Source organism: Anguilla rostrata, chromosome 15, assembly GCF_018555375.3.
Source record: "Anguilla rostrata isolate EN2019 chromosome 15, ASM1855537v3, whole genome shotgun sequence".
In the NCBI taxonomy this organism is placed as follows: Eukaryota; Metazoa; Chordata; class Actinopteri; order Anguilliformes; family Anguillidae; genus Anguilla; species Anguilla rostrata.
The window spans coordinates 29,360,597-29,385,051 of record NC_057947.1 but is presented as its reverse complement, the minus strand read 5'-3'; the positions used below and the strand labels follow the sequence as shown (position 1 = coordinate 29,385,051).

Below are 24,455 nucleotides of genomic sequence, written 5' to 3'. Positions count from 1 at the left end.
GTAGCGACTTATCCAGGTGGGTAGAACCTCACTGCAGAGGGTTTCTCTATTGGGTCAATAGTGTGTAGATTCTGCATAGATTCACACACCGCAAAATCCTTTGTACCGCACATCCTGCCCATATTGCCCACTGCATCAGCCAATCACAATCCACGGTGCACTGCTGTCACAGCGCCATTGAGTGAGCAGAGCTTAACCATGAGATTAATTTAGAGTCATGAACATTCAAAATGGCCGCGAGGTACAGGCTCTGTGGCTAAAAAAGAAGAAGAGCTTCAAGCCACATTCAAAGCAAGTGAGCATGGTACACGGTAACAACCACAGGTCCATTACTAAATGAAACCAGGCAGGACACAGAATAAATGACCAATGCCCAAAACAGATGCACAAGGAACAGCAATGACCAGCTACTTGCATTCAGTACAGTACCATACACAGGCGGCTGTTTTTATATATAACTTGTGTATATTTATGTTGCAATTCATAAGAAATTGTAGCTTTGCTTAGGCAGCTGCTATATTATTTTGGTTATCACATACATCATATTTTCCTTTTTAATATTATGCAGTATCAGATGGTACCATTGTTTCTGGATAACATATTATAATAATAATAATAATAATAATATTCTGGAGCTACCTAGCAACTCAGCCTAGGTATATGAAAAAAGATAAAGAATGCGATGCAGGATGCAGTCACTCTCTGAGAAAAAATTGATGTAAGAACGTCATTAATTAAATGTGATTGTCTTTAACAAGAAGAGCAACTGTAAGTTCATGATCGCTGTCCCAAGTCCGTTTTTTATGAAACATCACACTGAAGACACGCGCACACACTGTCAAACTGGAAGCGACTCATCCAACTGGATCTTAATTCAGTTCAGCAACATTTCCACCTGGGAAGGCTCCATGCAAAACGAGTGCTCCTGGGGGAGGGGCGGAGCTTCGCTGATCAGCTGACCTGCAGCCCCGTTGCCACGGCGCCGGCCGGCTCACCTCGTACGTTTCCTCGTTGAGGGTCTTCACCACCACCCCGCTCCCGCTCTGGTCGATGCTGTAGACGGCCCGCTGCAGCTTCACCCTGTTGCCGAGCATGTCCGCCATTCGCTCGCTGATCTGGCTGGACCCGCCCACAAACTTCCTCTCCTGCCGAAAGCAGAGCAGAAATGGCCTGGTTGTTTTTGCATGCGGGTCTCATTTTCATTCTTCAAACCTCAGTTACTCTGGATTGGACTAATGAAGCCCTTTAAAAAGAGCCATTTGTGACCGTATATAATTGTATATTGAAAAAAATAAATGCATAAGCCTTTCAGGAAGTCTCAGATGCAGGAGTCGTTCGGCTTTTTCACCTTTGCTCTTGTTAACGTGATTACACCCCAACACAGAGCAATTCGGCTATTTGCCAGCAGATGTCTCTATACAGTCAGAGATGAAGAAGGATTCTATGTGGTGCATGTTAATAAGAATCCTTATGTTGATAAGGATTTTTTTTTTTGCACATAAAAAGAGACTGAATTACATCTAGGTAATCCTCTGGGATAAAGTTACAATCGTGAATTTACAGATGGGAAATTTCTCAGCAGAGTTACTTGTGGGCAATAGCGACAAAAGCAGCACATTGAAGGAGGTAAGATGCATAGATTTTAATGAAAGCAACCAAAACATATTGAAAGTAAATCCCAGCTGTCAGTTACCAAGCCAATCAAAACAACATTATCCTTGTTATTTTGAAAACGAACTTGCCTGCTGTTAGTTTGGGGGATTATTCATTATTTCCATTAAGAAAGACCAAATCAATTAAAACAACAATAGCTACAGAAAAAACGGCAGGTTGACTCAAGTTTCCATGGCAACACAGTAACACTAATTCCATGATGCACTCAAAGAGGGAGATTCCAGTTCAGCGCTAAGGCACTGACCTGAAATAACCTAGAATCATTTGTCGCACAATTTTTTAGTAATCAGCGCAGCAAACTGAGCGACTTTGCATTAAATTTAATAGACTGTGACAGCTCAGCACATGTATGCGGTCATACACTTTATGGGTTTACTGTACATATCACACGAGGAAGCCCAGAAATGCTGGAAACAGACTGAATAAAACCTCAATGGCCCAGTGGCTAACAGCTCTGACCACCTCTAATTATGTCATTCAACGTAGGATCGCTGGCAATATTGGGTTGGTTGGTCTAACTCAGGAGAAGTTGATCTGGATTGGCTACTGCAGTGGTTGTCAAAGTGAGGAGCGCATGCAAACAACAAGCGGTGGTGGGCGGGGGGGGTTGGGGGTGGGTGGGTTTCTCAGTGGGGGCTGAAAAATTCATTAGAAACCAAAAAGAGGATGGCATCCAAGAGGAACCACCCTTGTTGGCAGGGGATCATCAAAACTTTCCTATTGCCAAAAGGAGGCCTGACCAAAAAAATGTAAGGTCTGCTGGGCTATTGGATGCGGAATGATTGGAATCCGGAAGGACGCCTCGTGGGAGGAAGCTTTGTGATGTCACAGAAGCGTCCCTGCAGTGGAAGCGCTCTCTCTCCGGAAAATCACTATGCAGGACTGCATGGCCCGATTCTCACAATGAGGAAGGGATCACGGGCTCTTTGAGGCTGACAAGTACAAGGGTCAAGGTTCAAACAAACATAACAAAAGAAAAATATTTTCCCTGAGGCCCACACAGTCGCTTACAACTGTCAAAACAAAGCATTGCTATTTGAACGTGGGACCAGCTGACAGGAAATGACTTATAAACATTTGTGGCTCATATAATCCTTAAAGTGTGCTTTTGTGGAATTACCAAGGGATGTGGATGCCCAGTATGTTAAATAACTGAAAAGTGGATCTCTCTCTCTTCTCTCTCTCCTCTCTCTCTCTCTCTCTCTCTCATGCTGCAGGACAACAAAGCTCAGCAGGAGAAAAGTCACCAGTGTGCAGCCCTCTCATAGTTCAGTTATGCCACAGTGGGTTGCACGATTAGGGGAAAAACAAAAAAATAAAATAAAAAATTATTTATTTGTCATTTTTTTAAAAATTACAAATAAATAATTCAATAAATAATGAAGACTAATCCTGGTTTTTCTGCTTAGGGCAGGCTTGAAGGCAGGGCAGCCCAACCCTGTTCCTGGAGATCTACCGTCCTGTGGGTTTTCATCTCAACCCTAACTTAGCACACCTGATTCTAGATCTCCTGCTGTTGAACGAGGTGTGCTTTGTTAGGGTTAGAGTGAGAACCTACAGGACGGCAGATCTCCAGGAGCAGGGTTGGGCAGCCCTAGTTTAACGGGTAATGTGCACGGGAAAGATTACACTGGCGTTTGCCACTCCCAACTTGGCACCGTTCCTCTTCCTGATCTGCCCACGCTTCACGTACCTCTGCACTTTCAGACAGCCCTGAACCCAGGGGCACAGGCCAGCTATGGCATTGCATAACATTACATCACATTACATTTATTTGGCAGACGCTTTTGTCCAAAGCGACGTACAAAAAGTGCATTTCATGGTCATAGACAACCGCTAAACGCAGGTTCAGTAAGGTACAATACTTATTCTGTACAACTATTTCTAGCCAAGAACACAGTTTAGTTCACACAGTGAACACTATTCTGGCATTGCCGTCCCATCCCATGTTTACCCCCCGGCACCGGTGCAGAAACACACACAAAAATGACCATATAACTCTGGAGAGGTCACTGGTTCCATTTGTGCATAGAGGAATGACACACTGTACAAATACTCATTGCTTGGTTTAGTGTTAATCTGAAGACAGGCTGACATGCAGTTTACTGTATCAGGTATCCCTCTGTATAGCAATTTAATGAATCATTTACGCAGCTACGTATTTATTCAATGACTGGACTGAATTTACATTGTGCCATGATCGTTATATGAATTGATAGTGTAACAACTGTTCGCTGCAATAATCCGAGCTGACACAGTAGACTATATGACCAAAAGTATCTGGACACCCCTTTGGTCCGGGTATGTTTATCATGGTTTGGGGCAGATCCCTTAGTTCCAGTGAGGTGCCTAGCCCAAACTCTTAATGCTACAGAGATGTCGGATGTCAGGTATCCACATATTTTTTTTGCCATGCAATGCATGTCTCTGTAATGACTGAATCTTCCAGCTCTACACCTGGCCTCCCAGGTGTAACTACACGCAACATGCACCTGTGACCTGCCTCCGTCTGGGCTCACCTGTCCACCGTTCGTGGTGGAGAAGATTCTCATGGTCCCGCCACACTGTTTCACGTACCACAGGAACCAGAGAGCCGACACCTCATGAGGTTCGGAGGTCACGTTCACGTTCACGAAGAGGGTGGCAAACTGCCGGGCAGCGCTGGACAGACAAACGGACAGGGGAAAATCAAAGACAAACTGAGCAGCTGAGACTCAACTGAGACCATCTCTACAAATGTATAATATGGTCATTAACCGCTGCATTACCACCACCTATTTTATGACTACCTCTTCACTACGAAACAGGAGCACCTTGGGATGTTCTCTGATAATAGAATGTATATTTAATAGACCTACCCCTAGCAAACTCAACAAATGTCTGCAAATTAACCCTAGGCAGTGCTTTGTTGGACATACCAAGCAAGCTTCAAGTCAACGGCCCACACGAGTCTGATTCATAAATGCTTAACTTGCCCACCCAAATACCTTTCCCATGTTTAACCAAGCAAGGTTTCCATTGCTCTATAAACAGTCCTGAAAAAATCTAGAAAAATGTTTCCCATCTATTATGATGCTCTGGATGCGGTAACCATGGATTTGTTAGCAAGGAGGAGCTCGGCGCATTGGGTACCGTGTCCAGCAGAGCTTGTCGAACAGTTCTTTCATTGTGATCTTGTCCCACTCCTCTGCATGGGGGGCCCTCCATGGAGCTTCCACGGGAATCTGCAAAGGAACACGCCCACATTTCACCACCATCGGCCAATCAGCTCCTTCCTCATGCTGTAGCCCACCTGAATGACCCCCGAGGGCTGTTTCCTGATAAATTCCCTAAATGCAGTTTGACAGTTATTTATGTTTTTGTAATAAAAAGCAAGTCAAACTGGTTTATTAATGGCTGATACATCCAGCTAAAAAACCTCACCTTGTAGCATGTTCGTTACTGTAGTACTTATAACTAATTACAGTACCAAGAGCTGAAGTATCTCTACCTCCATCCCCATTTGATCCATCGTTCTCCACAGGTTGTTATAGTCCAAATAGGCAAATGGGTTCCACATGGGTGGGAAGCTTCCCTTGAATGGATATGATTTCCCCTAGAACAGAAAGACGCAAGCAAGCAGTAAATTACCTCCTACGTCAATGGTCACTCTATTGATAATGATTACAGAGAAAGGATGTTAAGGGACATTTTCTTTTCCCGTGACATTGTTTGATGTAATCCCAGTACCTAAACACATGCCACCAACACTATGATCACCAGTAAGCGGTAAGCAGTATCAACAACCTGTAGACCCGCAAGTATATTTTGTTTCTTAATTTTACAAATGCACCGATATTAACACAAGGAACCCACAGGGCACAATGGGGTTTAATGTGGTGGCACACAAACCCTGGACACAAAGTCAATGTCCTGCTCAATGTCCTGGCAACATCGCTGACTGTGTCAGTGTTGGTGACAGACTGTATAGGACCTCAAAATACAAGCCCTTATCCTTCCGTGACACGTGCAGCAATTAAGGACAATTTAGAACTGCGAGCGCCACAATCTCAGGCTTTCTCCCGAGTGTTTTAAGCAAATTACCCCTCATGCAATGGGTGCTGACAGATCTGTTCGCCGTGACCGAGCCTTTTAGGCAATCAGAAAAGTGGAGGTGGCTGCACAGACAGAAACAATCAGTTACATTCAAATTTGGCCAATCAGACACCAGCAGCTCTTGGGAAAAGCCATCAGTGCAGCATCACTGTCTGTTTTCCTTCAACCTCATTATACATACAGCCAGAGTCAGTGAACGATGCACATAATTACAATGGCTTATTGTTATATGACTGGTAGGAGGCCAGCACTATTGCCCTGAGCCATCATGATATTCAGATCTGTCCTTGCTCGATAGCAGTTCTTGGCAGTGGAACTCTCATCAAATGAAAACGATTAATGTTTTACTTCGTATCAAAGTTAGCCGAGAGATCACACATTCTGTTTGGAAGATAAGATGCACCCTGCGCAGCATAAATCAAAGTTATCTTTCAAACTTTCGACTGGAGCCAGGATTCATTACGGTTCCACCCATCGGACCTCTACAAAACCACGAGCATTATGTGACTAAAAAAAGCAGAGGAGTTACTGATGTATTTTATTTATTTGAAGGAGAGGTTACAACTGACACTGACGCAATGTTAATGTGACATACGTGTGTGTGTATGTGTACTGTTAGGACATACACGTGAGTGCATATGTTTAGTGTTAAGACATACACGTGTGCATGTGTGTGTAGTGTAAGGACAGATACATGTGTGTGAATGCGTAATGTCAGGACATACACACGTGTGAGAGAGACAGTAAAAGAAAAAGAAAAATGCAGTCACTTCATACAGTAAGAAGCGTGTAATGAAGGTCCCTCCTGGTCTAGGCCTGGGCTCTTACGTACGTGTGAAAGGCCATGTTTCAGCGGCGAGGCAAAACCCTCCGCCAAGAATGGCTATCAGCTCATCTTACTCAACAGCAGAGTGCACACAGGGACACGGCCAAAATCGAAGGGGGGGAGCGGGCGGGGGAGATCTTGCATAACTCGCAATTTAAAAAGATAAATGGGTTCGTCTGAAGGGCCATTAAAATTTCGAACTAAACCATGGACGCGGGATACAGTTGTCGAGTGGGGCCATGTACGCAGGATTTGGGATTGTCCCCACCCCTCCCACCCCCATCCCCCCGCTCAAAATCCAGAGCAGCCCACCGGCTGATCTTGACGGGGGCAACAAAATGGAAAGACGGTACCCTTATGCTCAGGGGTGGGCAGTTCCAGCCCTAGTGGGCCCACGTGTATGCAGGTTTTGTGTTTCCACAAGTTACCCTGGTGCAATGAGCTAAGGTAAATGGCAGTAGCCTACACACCAACACCAGTTCACTGGTACGATAGATCACAGGAAAACGTTTCACACAGGGACACAAGGACGGTCTTCAGCTGTCATTCATGCGCTCGACAAGAAATGCGGCCAAAAAAATTGTCAGATGGTGTAAATGTCGGAGGTCAAAGGTCGGCATGAAAGCCAGAAACAGACACGGCCCTCGGTGCGCGCATCTGCTCTAGCGCAAAAACAGGATACAGTTGTCGAGTGCGGAGTCGAGCATTCCTGCCTCACGTCAGAGATGCAGCCCTTGTTTCGGCCAACGTTCCCATTCCGCAACGCCGGTTCAAAAAGCTTTTCGGTTTTCCGTGCGAATTTTTCCCACAGACGAACGCAGCCTCCGCCGCGTTTCAGCCGCAGTACCGGGCAGAACGCATTCGTCCGCGGAGGACAAGCGCGCCCTTTGATGCGCCAGAGAATGCGGGCTAGCCCCCGCGATTTCCAGCAACAGGTCTGTTTCCATGCCAACGGGCGGCGGAGAGAACGCGCTGGGGGTTACGTGCGCCGCGCAGACCGTTATCGCTAACCCTTTGTGAGCGAACCGCTCGGGGGAGGAGCTCAAACTGCCGCTTCACCCGGAGGGGGGCTGCCGCTGCACTCCACAACAAGCCCCTTCAAGAGCCTCTAGACTGGACCCGAAAATGGTGGGCTCCACATTACACTTCATAGTTCTGCTGATACGGCACGCTGGACATGGCCTTGCAGATTAGCACTATTGAAAAGCGGATTATACTGGAGGGTCACTTGGACGTTAGCCGTAATTATAATGAGGGTTTGGAAATGTACGTCCCCTTATTGGTTAATACTGGCTCCGATCCACTGCAGTATAACCTCTGAGTTACAGCATTAGGAAGCTGACAACAGTAATCACAAACTTAAACAAACTTTATTGGCGAAATGTATGGCTTCAATAAACAGCATTCAGCGTGACTTCTGCGGTGCTGAAGGAAATTTCTCCATAAGCCATCTGTTATATTAGATTAGATCAAATTACATTATTAGATCACTGAAAATTGTTCTTGCTGCTTAAGAGTTGTGTACATCTTAATTCTAATCTTAGGGAAATGTGCCTTAAGGCAACCAACCATAAACGACACCGAAGTCCTCCTGCAATTAGCACGACTTAGCTTACGACGTCCTGCATATGCGTATGCTGTGCGTGTCGTTTAAAATAAGACGGGCTGTTTTCAGTCGCAAAAATTTCCCTTGAATCTTGCATCAAGATTTAGTGAGGCGTTTTCCATTGTCTCGCCAATGTTAAGTCGTGAATCCTTATTAATAAAAGGTTAGTGGACCGACGCGGATCCCCGGGCATCGCCCTCGCAGAGCGGGCCGCTCGCTCGCTCGCTCAGCCGGTGTCTGCGCGCCGGGGCGAATCACCCCTCTCGGAGATTCCGGAATGAACGGGCTTATCGTGACCGGAACCCGACGCCTTTTGATTAGGTTTGTTACCGTGGCAACGGCCCCGGGGAAAGCTCTCGGGCGGGAGGAGGAGGAGGAGGAGGCACGGAAGAGAGCGTCTGAAAGCTCGGAGATCCTTCACTGTCGGGAGCCCGTCGCTTCAATCAAGAGGCTCGCGGTCCGAATCGCGGCCGTCTGACATTAACAGGAACATCGCGGCTCCTTCTGCAATTTCTGCGCCGACGTGACCTTTCCCACAACGTCTCCAGGCTATACTTCCTCTGCCAGCTCTCTCTCTCTCTATCTCCCTCTCTCTCTCTGTCTCTCTCCCTCTCTCTCTCCCTCTCTGTCTCTCTCTCTCTCTCTTTTTCTCTCTCTCTCTATCTCCCTCTCTGTCTCTCTCTCTCCCTCCCTCCCTCTCTCTCTCTCTTTCTCTCGCTCTCTCTCACATCCCCCCATCTCTGCACAGTTTCTTGAACGTGCCTGAGGCATTTTCCGTTGTCTCACTAATGTTATTGAATAAAGAATCAACTTACGATATAAGGAGGAAAAAAACAACACACAGGCAAAGTAGCCTGGTTTCTTAAAAATGCTTATTTTTTTCTCAATCTACAGTTTACCCCATGTGGTTACAAGGTTTAGCATACTGTTGTTAATCCATGTTTTGAAACTCAGTCTCTAGGGAACAGGCAGTAACAGTGCTCAATCTCGCTCCACGAGTACGCCTTTTTTTCAGTTAAACTGTGTCCTCTTCCTGTTTGTAAACAACAAATTTCCAGAACACGAGAAACAATCTTACTTTCACTGTTTCAGCTCTGTGAGTGCTCTTGCAAATCTCCCCTTCAGTCTCATAAAATTAGGAAATCTTAAGTGACTTTGTTTTCAGTAGAATGGACATGCTACTGTAATTGGACTATGTTGTCAAAGCCCTGCCAATGTTCTACTCTTCTCTTGGGAAGGCACAATGGCACAAGGTCTGGTCAACAGCACCTACAATGTAATGTAATGTAATGTACCTACACCAGGGTTGCCCAACCCTGTTCCTGGAGATCTACATTCCTGTAAGTTTTCATTTCAACCCTAATTCGGCACACCTGGTTTGACTAATTATCAGCTTTAACAAAATCTCTAGCTGTTGAATGAGGTGTCCTTTGTTAAAGGATGCAGTAAAAACTTCTGGTTGATCTCCAGGACGCCCAAAGCCCTGGATCAAAAACATCATAGGGGTGGCACTCTGTCAAGGGGGCCTTTTCTAACATGTGATCCATCAGTGGAACCTCATGACATCATCAATGCAAGCCTGTGGCATCCTGGTACGGGCCTCTGACGACCAACTCTTGAGCGTACAGAGGTATGTGCACAGCGACAATAAGAACACAGCATAAAAAAATAAAAAAAACGTTATCCCTACGCACGCAAGACAACGGCGTGATTTAGAGTGTAGATAGCGGGGCAAGGAAATGTCAGGAGGAAATCTGCTCTCAAAACCCAATAAGGATGTGCCACACGTAAGCATTAAAAGCACTGATGCCTCGTTCCAAATCCAATACAGTTTGGGAAGGAGATGGCCTTCATCTCGTCTTCCTACCCCCTCGTCCACTCAGAGCAGAAGAAACCGCATTACAGTGCTCCTTGGGGCAAAGATTGCCATCTCCAGACACCAACCCACGCTAATGCCACAGAGGACGGACGCTCAAATCCAAATCCGGCCCTGGTTTTCTTTCCTCCCGGGTAATTAACTGAACAATTACTGCCACTGATTGGCCAGACTGTCTTCAAACCTGACTTCCCGGTAAAGGGAGGGTAGGAAAACCAGAAGTTCTCAGGCCCTTAAGGACTGTTTTTGGGCTACAGAGAATCCCAATCCCATCCGGAGCTACAGTGGATGTGACACAGATCAACACTGCGGAACAGGGCCTTCCGTCAGACTCCACGTGAGCAGTTAAGAACCCGCAGCCCAAGGGCGGAATGACGGAGCTACCACACGGACCCCATTTCAGGAGCCCAGTTGTCAAACGCACCTCAGATTTAGGACGGGGGTCTGCTATCACTCAGTGCGGGAAACGCCCTGCTCACCTTGACGTAGTGCACCAGGTTCTCCTTCTCGTTCACCTTGTACGTCCTCACCCCGAACTCCTTGGCCAGACGCAGGATGCGGTTCTGGGTGGGGCCGATGTAGGCCCCTCCCAGGTCCACCCATTGGGTCTCCTTGTTCTGCATTTGGATTTGGCAGAGAGAGAGAATGCGTTCATTAAACAATGCACTTCATCCAATCTTCAGAAGACAAACCTTATTCATCTTAAAAGTAATGGAAAAGGATGGCAGGAGAGTGTCAGAGGAAGATAATTATGTTAATAATACTAATAATAATACTATTACTAATAATAACAATAATCTTTGCAATTTACAGTTTCGTACAACAGCCCAATGATGGGTCGTTCCATTTCTAAACTATTGAGATTGTCCGAGCGAGACTGACTCACTCATTACATAACCACATCATCATCAGTTCCATCATCATCATCATCATCATTATCATCATCATCATCATCACCACCACGGATGTATACCATTATTAATAAGAGGGCCAGCACATGCAAGACAGAGAATGGAATTAAAATTTTCAGCGTACAGATGTGCTCATGCCAACTGACTGTGATTGAGTGGGGCAGTGGGTGTTGAGCGTTTCACTAACATGTCCATTAATTCATAAAATTCACATAAGATTTAGGTAGGGGAGCCAGGAAAGTGGGTTATTATGGGCTGTAAATCCAAGGTTTGGCATGGGAGAGGTCTGACGGACAGATTACATTACAGGCATCTTATCCAGAACTCACTTATACAACTTTAGAATTAGCGTACAATTGGTTCTTGTTACATAGCATCTATTTATACATCTGGATAATTACTGAAGCAAATTGCAGGTTAAGTACCTCACTCAAGGGTACAAGGCTACAACGGCAGTGCCATGCCTCATACCTGGGAGTCGAACCTGCATCCATTACATTACATTACATGTACGGAGTGTGGAGTGTGGCACAGTGGGTAAGGAACTGCGCTTGTAACCGAAAGGTCGCAGGTTCGATTCCCGGGTAAGGACACTGCCGTTGTATCCTTGAGCAAGGTACTTAACCTGCATTGCTTCAGTATCTATCCAGCTGTATAAATGGATACAATGTAAAGTGCTATGTAAAAAAGTTGTGTAAGTCGCTCTGGATAAGAGCGTCTGCTAAATGCCTGTAATGTAATGCATCCCTCAGGTTATGCAGCCCGGCTCTCTAACCCTTGCGCTACGCGTGCCGCAGGGGGCGTCTCACCCGCACAGTGAAGGTCCTCCCTCCAACTCGATCCCGGGCTTCCAGCACCACCGGACTCAGGCCCGACTCCACCAGCAGCTTGGCCGCCGACAGACCTGTCGAAGAGACGCACAAAACGCAAAAAAAAACAAGAACCGCTGAGTCTCGGGCAAAAGGGCCGGTCCAAAGTAGAACAGCACTACAGTGTCATGCAGCGCCCCCTAAGCTGGGTCATACCATTTCTTAAACGCTGAGATCGCCTGAGCAAGCCTGACTCCCTCAACACATCTCCACAGTAATTGCAAAGACAGAATGTATTGCAGGGTTCGAAAGAGGCCCCCACCCAGTCCGTGAATGCAAAAGAAAAGGCAGAAAAGACTGCCCTGTACAAACAGGGGAAAATATTCCCTCCTCACAGATAGTCAGTCTACAAGTGAGTCTTTATCTGGTTTTCCCTCAAAGACTCGGGTGGATTCGAATGCTGTCCATTCTTACCTAACAATAAAAATGAAACTTAGGAGATAAAATAACAATGGGCATCATACTTGCATTGCTAATCCTCTGCGTACAAGCTAAGCCATAACATGACAGCACATTATGATGGCGGTGGAGACAAATACAATACCTGTAACGTGTGCTTGTGTTGTTAACCCTTTGAAGAGTACGTTTTTTGGAATGTTTTTTTTTTCCTTCAAAATTCTATGTTAGTGTTCTAGAATTCCATTGCTTTCAATTGCCAGAAGTTATTGTTACATCAGCATTTGAACATTCAGTTAAGAACATACTAATCACATATTTGTGATCTCACACCTTAAAGGGTTGAACTGCTGAAAAACAGGACCGTTCCTGTGAATAAGCAGTGTGTTAAGTCTGAGGGAAGAATCCCACAAGGTCACATGACTTCCTCTGAGGATCTGAAACCATGACCTCCTCAATTTCCACGTCCACGATCAGCAGGTCACACCACAGGGCAGCCAGCTGATTGGCCCTTGTGACACTTTTGCGGGGTACCACACTAAGTTAACTTGAACAAATTCTCATGAATTTTGTTTTTTTTTTTAAAACAAAAAGAAAAAAACACCGCACGATATCTTGAGAAAATATGAATAAGTGTGAGACAGCTGCCGCACGGACAGCCCCTCCGTTGCCCTGGGCGAGCGTTGTCCTGGTCGAACGTTGTCCCTGCCCTGATTTAATAAGATTTCACACAAGCCTTCCCAATTACTGCCCTTCCTCATCAATATCCAACAGCGCCATGGCAAACACTCCAGACAGGACTCCCACACAAGCCAGCCATGCAGACACACACACATACACGTATGTGCAAACACGCACACACACACACACACACACACACAAGCACACACAGACATACAGGCACACATACGCATGTGCATACACACACACACACACACACACACACGAGTGCAAACACGCACGCGCACACACACACACACACACAAGCACACACAGACATACAGGCACACATACGCATGTGCATACACACACACACACACACACACGCGAGTGCAAACACGCATGCATACACACAGACACAGACACACATACACATGCGCATAAACACACACACACACACACACACACACGAGTGTGAGATGTTTTTAGACAGTGTGACTCAAAACAAAAGTTTCACTTCACATTTCACACGGTAAGCAAGCACCAGCAGGTGAGGCATAGAAAGATTCCCGAATGAGAAGGGAAAAAAACACTCAAATGGTGGCGAGAAAAAAAAATACTCCGTTGGGAGGAAATCTCAGGAGGAACCCGGACACAGAGGAGGAGCCCATACTCGGCTGGCTGGCTCAGCGTCAATAGTTAAAGATAAGATGAACTACACAGGTAATGGGGAATCTATAGGAGCAAATAGACTGTGCTTTGGCAGATTAGAGACTGACGTGAAAACCATCTGGTAAACTAGGAACTCTATGCAAACAAGACCAGGTCAAAACCTAGTATATGGCTGGACCTAACACACTTCATCCGGCCGACCAATGGTGTAACTTCATAACTCGGCCGACCAATGGTGTAACTTCAGCACTCACTCAGTCACAGACATTCGCATTTATTGGGCTGGCCCCGCTGTTGCGGTCCAGCCAAAAAAAAGTTCTTGGACTTCCTAGCGTAGATCAGGAGGTGCGAGGTGGTCTTTTGTGCTTCATCAGTGCAGTAGTTACTACAGCAGGTGGCTGTCAGTCTGCACAGGCCACTGCCCAAGTGTTTAATGTCAGGTGTTAGCCGACCTTCACCTGCCTTCTATCAAAGACCCAGCACGCGCCAGTCAGCATGTCTGTAGGTTTCGTAATTTTCTTGGCACAGATTCACTGCTTCAAAGAAATATACGGTGGTAGTATAAGCATCCCTATGTATCAGTGGTGGTTTCTTTAGGACACGGACTAACAGAAAAAACTACTGCCCGAAACAGTTATCCCCTCACAATGTTCTGTAAAATTAGACACAATCAGACACAATTAGTGATGTCCTGCCAAACTATATTCTTGTCAAAAGTCTGTACTCATTTAAGCCTTTAAGGTGTAAGATCATGATATTGTGATTAAAAGAACATTCTAATGCTGACGCATCAATCACTACCAGTATTTGAAAGCAATAGAGTACTAGAACACAGACTCAGAATTTTGAAAAAAACATTCTAAGAAATCTACTCGTCAAAGGGTTAAAACCTCAGGGCCTGGACTTTGGTATCAGTATTGTGCTGGTCACGCAGTGCTGGATAAAGTGTACCTGTGATTGGTTTAATTGTACCTTTCAAAATTTCAAGTTGACCTTTCATCATTCGGACCAGGGCCAAGAACTGTAGCGCCATAGTCATACCACTTTTCATCAGTGGTCAATGTGCAGTTGTAAAGAATAAAGCACAATTGTCGGGTGCAGTTTCATTCACTGTAGTTCCAGCCTGAGAGGAGTGCTTTAATCACGGACACAAATGCAGCATTATTCTTTCAAAAGCTACTTCATGGACAGCAATTCACATAACAATCTCTCTTCAAAGCCAATATGCCTAGATCCTTTTGTTGTTGTTTGAAAAAAAAACTCAACAGAATTATTTCAGCATCACATCAGATAGTTAAAGGTCATCGATAACAAGACATCTTTATGGATTAGACTAGAGGACATCCTCATATCTCAAGCAAAAATCAGTATGCCAAAATCAAACCAAATTGTCATTATTCATACTGTATCTATATATACACAGTCTGGCTTTCATATCTAAAATGGGGTGTGTCTGTCCTTTCAATTCAATGTTGAGGTTGTTACTGCCAAGTTGGGACGTGGGAATTCTTCAATATGAGTTTCATCAAGGCAGATTTAAATTAATCTCACACCAGATTAAAATATTTTTGAGTGGAAAGCTTGGCTGCAAGCAAGTACAGGTCCATGCTGGACCACGGTGGAAGATGGGCAATGACTGAGTGGTTTGTAGAGGCATGGGGAGTTCGTTCCACCACTGGGGGGAGCTAGGGTGGAGAAGCTCCGTGGTCGGGACGAGCGAGAACCATTCACCCGGATGGCAGGGAGTGCAAGTCGCCCTGCTGCAGCAGAGCAGAGTGGTCGAGCCGGTGTGTAGGGTTGTAGACACACAATATGGCACTGCTGCCATACCAACAAGGCCTGAGAAAGAAATATCATCTACTGAAACTGTGACACCGGGTAGATGGTAACACCTCATTCTTGTCTCGATTTGTTTAGGATCAAGCTCAGGTAAACGGCACAAGGCATGCCTGCAATCATTACTTTCCGTGTTGCAACAACAGTGCTGCGGATTAGACATTCTCTTCCACAAAAACTCCTAAGTGGGTCAAAAACTCATCATGACACCATCCTGGAATTGGCCTCCGATTCTTTTTCTTGGAAACGTTAACGAGAACAAGCAATTTGATTGCGTTAAAGACGCCGCCAAGCAACTCTGGAATGGGCCCTGTGTTTTCCGCTTCTCTAACAACGGCAAAATCGCATTACGTCCCCGCAAGACGGGAGATTGGAAGTGACGCTGCCCACCTTCAAATCCCCGTGGATTGCCTTGCAGGAATCTTCTCATTCAAATGCTAATCTGCCATCTTTGGCCAGCCAGCCCTTCCATCCTCCACCCCCCCCCCCCTTGCGGCTCTACGCAGCCACTCACTGAACAAACTCCAAAGCTTGGAAATGGGGAGCAGGTCCACAGGGCGTAAAAAACGTTGACTGTCTATCGAGCGTGACACTGCAGGAACACTACAAACTGACGGCACAAATCTGGCCAGTGTATAAAGTATCTGTGGAAATCCAAAGAAAATGATCACATGCATCGATGTGTTTTCCAATAATTCCGTAATTTTGTCATAATGCGCACGTGCACATGCATGCACACGCGCATGCACACACGCACACACAGTGTTTGATTCAGGAGGTCAGACATCATGCTCCACAAAAATGGCAGCGTGAATATTATGATCCTAATCATAAACTGCTACAAACACTGAGAAAAGCATGTCTGGCATTTGCAGATCAAGGCATCATTGTTCTTGTACTATGCTAAGGTGTAGCGTAGCATGAATATATTTTTATGTTCTGAGAAAAATAAGGCAATTGTCGCCATATGCATGTAGTAACTGCAAATCATTTGCAAATTTCAAGCTAACATAACTTTTAGTGACAGATTCAGCCTCTAAGCATTAATTTCTTTTTTGTACGGTGTTCTGTTTGGATCACATCAGTCTTTCCTTATACGGTGAGACAGTAATTTCTAGAAAGGCCACTCAGACATGAACTCCAATGGACAGACATATTACCAGATTTATTCTTCCTCTATGTGCTCCCCACACAACACAATTCTACACAACAAGGCAGGACGCTCTCTGTGTGTCAGACAAAGCCACTCGATACCTACAAGCCTTTAGAGCAGCGAATTGCAAGATATCGACCAAAGAGGGACATCAAAGATGGGCTCATATTTTCACTGCCTCACGTCCTCTACAGTAATTCTGCAGCATTGATTGTATTTTCTGATAAACAAAACAAAACAAAACAAAACAACAACAAAAAATGTCACTGCAACAGCGTTAAAAACCAATTAGCGTCGAGAGCCAACGGTGAAATGAAATACCATGTCAGTCATTAATTCTTCTTCTATTGCCAGCGAGAAATTTCGGAAACAATGGCGTCGCGGAGATTAAGCACTCGACAATGAGGCGGGCTCCCCCGCTCTTTGTCGAGAGGTACAAAGCGTTACTTAGGTCTCTTCCAACCAGTAAAGAAGCAGCGACGCGACACATTGTCCTTTCATAACGAGGACGACCGGGCCAAAGCCAGTCAGAGGCTAATGATGTGGGCGTGCCCTGCGGTAGGCCCGACTCAGCTCTGGAGGGTCCCCCATTTGTCCTGATTAGCCGTTTCACTTTCCCATGGTTTCCCACGGACTTAGCGACAGACGGCAGAACAGCAGTTTTTCAAACTGTCTCCTCGTGCTACAATAAGCACAAGCCTGCTACGACTGCTATGAAGCTACGATATTTGTGTCAGTGAGTTTTGGCCAGACTCGTTTTTATAGGTGCTCACTGACTCCAACTATACGCCTCACATTTTGAGTCTATAAAAAAAAGAGATTTATAATAATGTAAATAGACACTTTGGTAAAGCAGGAAATATCAGTGAATGTAAATAATGTAAATCTAAATCCGCCTCTCTCTGCTACAAGTGTGTGAAGCAGAGAGGCGGAGCAGAGAGATGAACGCCAGTGCGTTTTCATTCTCCAGTTGCAACACAACATTAAATTTACTAAACCGAGCACTGAGGTAAATGGGGTAACTGGTGTAGTACACAGGCTGGCTTAGTCTCCTGGTTTCGGCAAGACGGAAAGAGAGGACTATCTTGTTTGCTAAATTAAATGTTCCCATTTCATTAAACATATTCCTCTCTCCTCCCATGGATGCAGGCAGTTTTGTTTCCCCATGTTTATCCAGCCTAAGTAAATACGAAAAATTCACTGATCACAGAATAGAAATGTCACAGTGCGCCTGATGCAGACCCAATTTCAATACACGTTTGTGCAGCTGGAGTGATTCAGAGCGATTTCTTTTGAACAGGAAATGCAATGATAAGAGTAAGAATACTGTACATAAGTATTTGTACAAGCTCCCGTGAGCTACCTTTGACAGATTTTATCAGCTTGTAGCACAGACAGATTACTACCAGTTAATGTACACAATCCAAACACAATTGAACAAAGACGAACTTTACCTTAGTGACGTAACTGCAAGCATTACAGGTGCAAACCTTTTCTCTCTCGTTGAGAAGGGACATAAATTATAAAACACAACATGCCAACTGTTCTCCAACATCCTGCTTAATGTAATTACAAAGCAATCACAAGCTAGCCAGTGATTATTTCACAAGATACAGGCCAATAATGTTATGTTAAAACTGTCTCAATGATTGTTAGACAACATGATGGCATACAGCAGATACTCTTGCCTAGAGCAGCTTGCACGCAGTTTGAATGATTTTTAAACATACAACCCATTTATACAACTCAACATTTTTACTGAATCAACTCTCAACCTTTGAGTCAGTAATGGTTGTTTCCGTTCTCCGGACCACAAACCAGAAACTCCTCCTCTCCTTAACTCTATAGTTCAAGCAGGAGCTGGAAATCACCAGAGGCCAGAAAAATCAGTTGGCACTTCCATCAATGAGGCAACTATGAAAGGACACACAAACTGGTGGCTCTCTGGTAAACCGCTCTATTTTCAAGCCAGATTTCATGATTTCTGAACCTTTAGCCATCTTGTAACCTTTTCATGTGAAGCATGACTACCCAAACCAACACCCGACTGGAAAAAGCAGACCTGAGAATGTGCCTTCCCAGTGATCTTTTGTGTGGTGAAAAGTTGGTGAAACGCCATCGCCGCGTTCTGCTGAGGAAGCTGGCTACGTTTGGTTGAAAAAGCAGAAGTTTTAACTAAGACATAGCCAGGCTATATCCAGATAAAACCATATCTATATTGGGGTTAACCTAGTCTGTTTACGTCAAAATGTCTCTCAACATGTAGATTTCCAGCCCTCCAGACGTCTAGATCCACCATGGTGTGAAAGAGCTGAGTGTGTTGTCATAAACTGCATTTAACAATGGTTGGGGTACCAATGCATGTGCCCAAACATATACAAAGTATAGGATTAAAATTTATGATAGAAGAGTATGAAATTGAGGACATCTGAAAAACAGCACAACAGTCACACAGTTAATCACTGATAGAGGGCCCATCACCTTCGACTCATACAAGTGAATATCCAATATACACAGAAGTGAGAGTAAATCATAAGAGCATGCCAGATGTGTAAGCACCCTTATTTGCCATTAACTGTTCTGTGAGTGGGGGGGGGGGGCATCATTACCATGCAGCCCCTGTATTCCTCCAGGAGGAGGGTCTGCTGGTGGAGGCAGTGGGAGCCAGGACACTGGCCAGGTCTGACCTTATATGGTCAAATGTAAAATAGTGTGGCATGAGGGAAGATTAGTGGAGCCGAAAGGAACACTCAGGGATGGAATGTTCTAGAACACCACCGCATTCTATCACCAGCAGTGATTGCCGCATCAGCATTAGAATGTTCGGTTAAGAACATGCTAACCGCGTTATTTTGTGATCTCACACTTCAGAAGGGTTAAAAATGAACCGTCAGCTTGGCTTACCAAGAACAGCCTCTGCGGGCACCGGTCCAGCAGTCTGCAGATAATAATTGCATTTGCAGAGCCACTGGTTGCAAGTAAAGTACCCTCTAGGGTTGGAGGTTCAAGTGACATTTCTCCGCCAGGCCTAATTATGGGGCTTGATTAAAATAAGTGGGTCTAACTTTCCATATTAAAAGGGCATTCTGTAGCAAAAGCAATTTGGGCCTTGTCTTGTTCCTGTCAGGATATCCAGGGGGAGGGGATCAGATGGGTGGCCATTGCCAACTTTTACCAAACAACAGATTGTACTTATTTTAAAAAAAGAGATCTTCGCACTTAAAAAATATATCATTGCCAAGAGGAAAATGTTAAATGCGCTTAAGGTTTCAGATTCAGCCCTGTCACAAAGCCAGTGACATGGTTAATATTAAACTTCTTGAAATAGCACAGGAAATGCTTTACAAATGAACTTGGACCGCCTTTTCCCTCCACCAAGATCTTGCCAAGTTTGGCGACAGCGGAAATCTGTTGCATGCTAACGTTTTTGGCAGAGAGCAAAGCAGTGACAAAGTCAAACATAAATGACTAATGTCAGCAAAAAAAGTACAACATTAATAGTGGCCACTGACTTTATTGTAGTTTACCTACCCTATTAACCTATTGCAGACAAAACCAGTTTATGCTATCATTATTAATTCTTTATCTTATCTTTTGGGGTGTAAAATTAAGACATTCCATATCACACAACGTGCAGTTGATCAAACTGTACACCCCTGATCAAAAGCACATTTTTGTAGACTGTGGTTATTAAAGATATGACTACATTTTATCCACGGGGCAATTTTGCTAATTCTGTGCACACTCCCTTCAATTAAAGAAACTGGTAATAAAAGCATAACATAAAATATATTTGCCTCCCTGTGAGCGGCAGTTTCATGGGGGGGGGAAAGGCCACAAATGGTTGAATAACGACCGTTTGCGACAGAAGTGTGCTTTAAAGCCGTCTCTGAAAGCACAAAGTGCATCTGGAAGTGGATGGGCTGGAGCAGCAGAAGGCCACGCTGGGTTCCACTCCATGTCAGTTAAGAATACAAAGACGAGGCCACAGTGGGGACGTGATCACCAAAATGGACGATTTAAGATGGGGGAGAAACATCGCCTGGTTTAACAAATCTTGATTTCTGCCGCAAAAATACAAATGGTACGGTCAGAATTTGGCATAATAGACAGCAAGAATCCATGGATCCATCCCACCTTGTGTCAACGGTGTCAGGCTTGTGGTGGTGATGTCACGGTACGGGGAAAGTTTTTTTTTGGCACATAAAAGGACCCTTAATACCAACGGAGCATCATTTGAATGCCACAGCACACCTAAGCATTGTTGCTGACCATGTGCATCCCTTTATGACTCACTGTCTACCCATTTGCCAATGGATACTTCCAGCAGGATAATGCACCAGGTCACAAAGCATGCATAATCTCAATCTGGCTCCATGACAACATGACAGCGTCTTCAGTTTACACCAGTGGCCTGCACGGTCCCCAGATCAACTCATTAGAAAACCTTTGGAATGAAGTGGAACGGGAGGACCACAGCATGAAAGTGGGGCCTAAAAATCTGCAGGGACTGCGTGATGCTGCTGAGTCGGCATTGATAGGTTCCCTGCTTTAGTTACAGGTTTCATGTAACTATGTAGTACCATGTATATATATTAGACTGTATGTAGTGTATTAAGTTTCCTTTTCATACCATACTGTGTCTGTAGTTTGCTTGCCTCTATGTCTAGCACCTCTGTAGTGTGTCTCCGTATAACACCTCTAGTGTCTGCGGCCTATGCTAAATGGCTGCGAGGGTTCCCAGGAAGGGACAAGACCACTTGTCTCCGGCCCGCCACTTAACTCAACCTTTTTATATGTATGACTGCAAACTGTATATCCAGACACCACACAGCGTGATGGGCAGAGATTCTCTCAGCGCAGCGCCCGGGTGTGCTGGGTCTGTCTCTCCCTTGCACATTGAATTAAACAACAAATCCTCTGAGGAAACTTTGTCAGCGTGTTCTTCATCGTCCTGCATCTGACTCCACGAATAAGGGCAAAATATCCTAACAGCATGGACCAAAATGTTTCCAGCGCCTTGTTGAATCCATGCAGCAACGGCACTTGGCACCCCTGGTCACATTTAAGGGCACTTAGGTTTCTTTTCTGTCATTGAAAGGGACTTAGCACTTTATGAATATTTGGTACATCAATCAAATTCCTATGGTTTCCCTCTTTGTTGTCTTCTCCACCAAATGAAACTACACAGTTCTAAGTATTGGTTCATCTGCCCAGTAACAGCCCAATTATAGGGAAGTGAATTTTCAGTCCTGTTAGAAAATCTTATCAGTCTCTTTTCATAAGTAATTTACGGTGAGCAGCGGCAAATATCGGCCTGTTGTGAAACATGCTCTCAGTCTCAGATTCTGCATAAAATCAGTCAGTAAATCATTTATAATGTGACTATATTTCTTAACAATCAACAGCTCTCATGCAGGGGAACAGCTGCTTCAATAGTCTGTGGCAAACGACATTCCCTTCAGCTTACCAACGTGACGTGTGTCAGCCGTTGAAACCTTTGCTTCACCATATGCCCCAGTTGTCAATTAACCCCAGGCCATCCCCACACACTGGTTTCTGGTGGAGTTCTCCTCTCTGCACTGTGGCTGCATGGCCAGACTCTTATTAAGCATAGTAGAAGTACACATCATATATTAACGTTGTATTTGTAGGTTGATTATGTCCTGGTAGTTCGGTTGAGAGGGCAGAGAAATTGCAATTCCGCTTAGGTCATACCTGGCCCAAGCCATCAAACCACTTTAACGGGCTATTGAATTTGTAATATGTAGCCTAATATGATGAAACAATACACCACGAGCTGGTATGCTGGTTAACTGTTAGGTGAAAGCGAATGTAAGAAAACCAATTAAAATTTATTTAAATTAATTTAAAAAAAATGTAGTCATGTGGTGTAGGTTACGATGTGTGAAATACCATGTGTTCCTCGCTCTTTAACCTTCGCATCAATAGCCTACCTAGTCACGTGTTACTTAAGGACTAATAGGGTGCATGTCGTACATCCATCTACCCTCCCCTATACACTATCATACGGAAAAGCAGTGGCACAAAGCGCAATAGATCATATATCTTGTGACATATAAACTTTTTTTTTCCAAAACACGTTTCGATTTTTGTCGCCAACTGCAACTGTAAAGCGTTCTGTAAAAACTGTCATTTCAGTTACGAAGGATGCGACAAAATTAATTGAGTAAAACATGACAAACTAAATAAAGTAGATAGATTTAACACGTGTGCAGCCGTGTTAATTTAGTACGACATGGGTTAGCTACAATCATGAATTTAATTGCAGTAAATCACCTGTTTCATTGGCGTACTGACATATTACAAAATCGATGGTTCTAAAAATGAACACAACCACTAGAAATCAATATAAATCAACTTAATATATATCTTAAATAAACGTGCAAGCAAATTAATATTTCATTTAATAAAAGCCCACGTATTTCATCATCTGGTATTGCTACTGCAAAATATGCATCATAAAGTCGTAGCTAATGTCACCAATAGCAACACTAAGAAGCTATCCAGCTACTTATGTAGAGCAACAAGCGATACTCGATTGGAACGCATCTTTTAGTAGCCTATTTGGCAAACAAAAAACTAGTATCAATAAATATTTTGTTTCATAGATTCTTACGGTGCGTTATAAAATCCAATATAAGTAAATATAAGTTGTTGTGGCTCTTTGTTGCACTGACCTGAGATACCTCCCCCGATGACAATCACGTCGTATTTGTTCTCCGTCATGGTGCTTGCTCTGCGCGTCTTCGGCCGCCGTTCGCTCGGTTGGAAGGAAGAAGAAGTGTGTGTTCGTATCTCTATCAAAGGCTCAGAGACAGCCCCACTTGAGAGCTCCGCCTCTGGCCAGTTCTCGGTTTGAGTCCCCGGTACCGCTGAACTCTGGACTTTCAGCAAGCTACCCCCTCCCCACCCATTCGTGTGGAGGTACCGTATCTCATCACCACCTCTTCTTACCAGCAGAGTGAATGCAAGAGCATCACAACGACAGTAGCGTGAATGTGTGAAATGTTTCACTGCGAATGTACACTGGTTTATGAAGTGTATATGTGTATGTTTTCTTTCTTTTCTTTTCTTTCTTTTAACTCAACCAAATACGAGGTTAAGTTTAATTTTTTTTTTAAAGCTGATTGATCATGCAATGTAGAAATCTTGCTGTTGGCCAGTGGTAACCAACTGTTTTCTGGGAGATCTACCGTCCTGTAGGTTTTCACGCCCACCCTAGCAGAGGACACCTCATTCAATAGCTAGAGACCTTGTTCAGCTACTAATTAGTGTGCTAAATTAAGGTTGAAATGAAAACCTACTGGGTGGTACCACTGCTGTATGCTATTAAATTAGGCTGTTGGTCAGAGTATTAATTGAAATGGACCAGCTACTATTCCAGCTAAAATTTCTCCCCAAAAGCAGAAACGGTCCTAAGCACCGTATTTTAAATGTAGCTTACCTCCTATACGGTCTTCTTTTGTAGGTCTATGCATGTAGGCTATAAATAGGCTATACGATTTTTTTTTTTTTTTTGGCCCTTTAGTTTCACCCAATTGGCTAAGTAACGGTTGCTTATTAGATTGTAATTCATTAGACCCATTACGTGTAGTTGTGTGTAGATCTATATACGCTACAATAATTTTAATTGTTTACAGCAGCTGTCGTATTTGCCTGTTCTGTCGTGTTTTACACAATATGTTTATGAAACGTTATGGAACGAGCGTCATCGGTTCCCTACAGCCTTGGAGATTTAGGACTATAGAACGACCCCTTGTGGATAAAAGAAGAGGAAACTATTAATCACCGGAATCAAATAGCCTAAGTCTTCCTGGTTATTCAAAAGCAGATATAGGCTACGTGTCCGGTCTTGTC

At 44.4% G+C, this 24,455-nt stretch overlaps 1 pseudogene; it reads right to left on the bottom strand.

Moving 5' to 3' along the window:
* Positions 1–23,849, bottom strand: part of LOC135240449 (amine oxidase [flavin-containing]-like) — a 31,812-nt pseudogene extending 7,963 nt beyond the window's left edge.
* Positions 23,850–24,455: the final 606 nt, after the last annotated feature.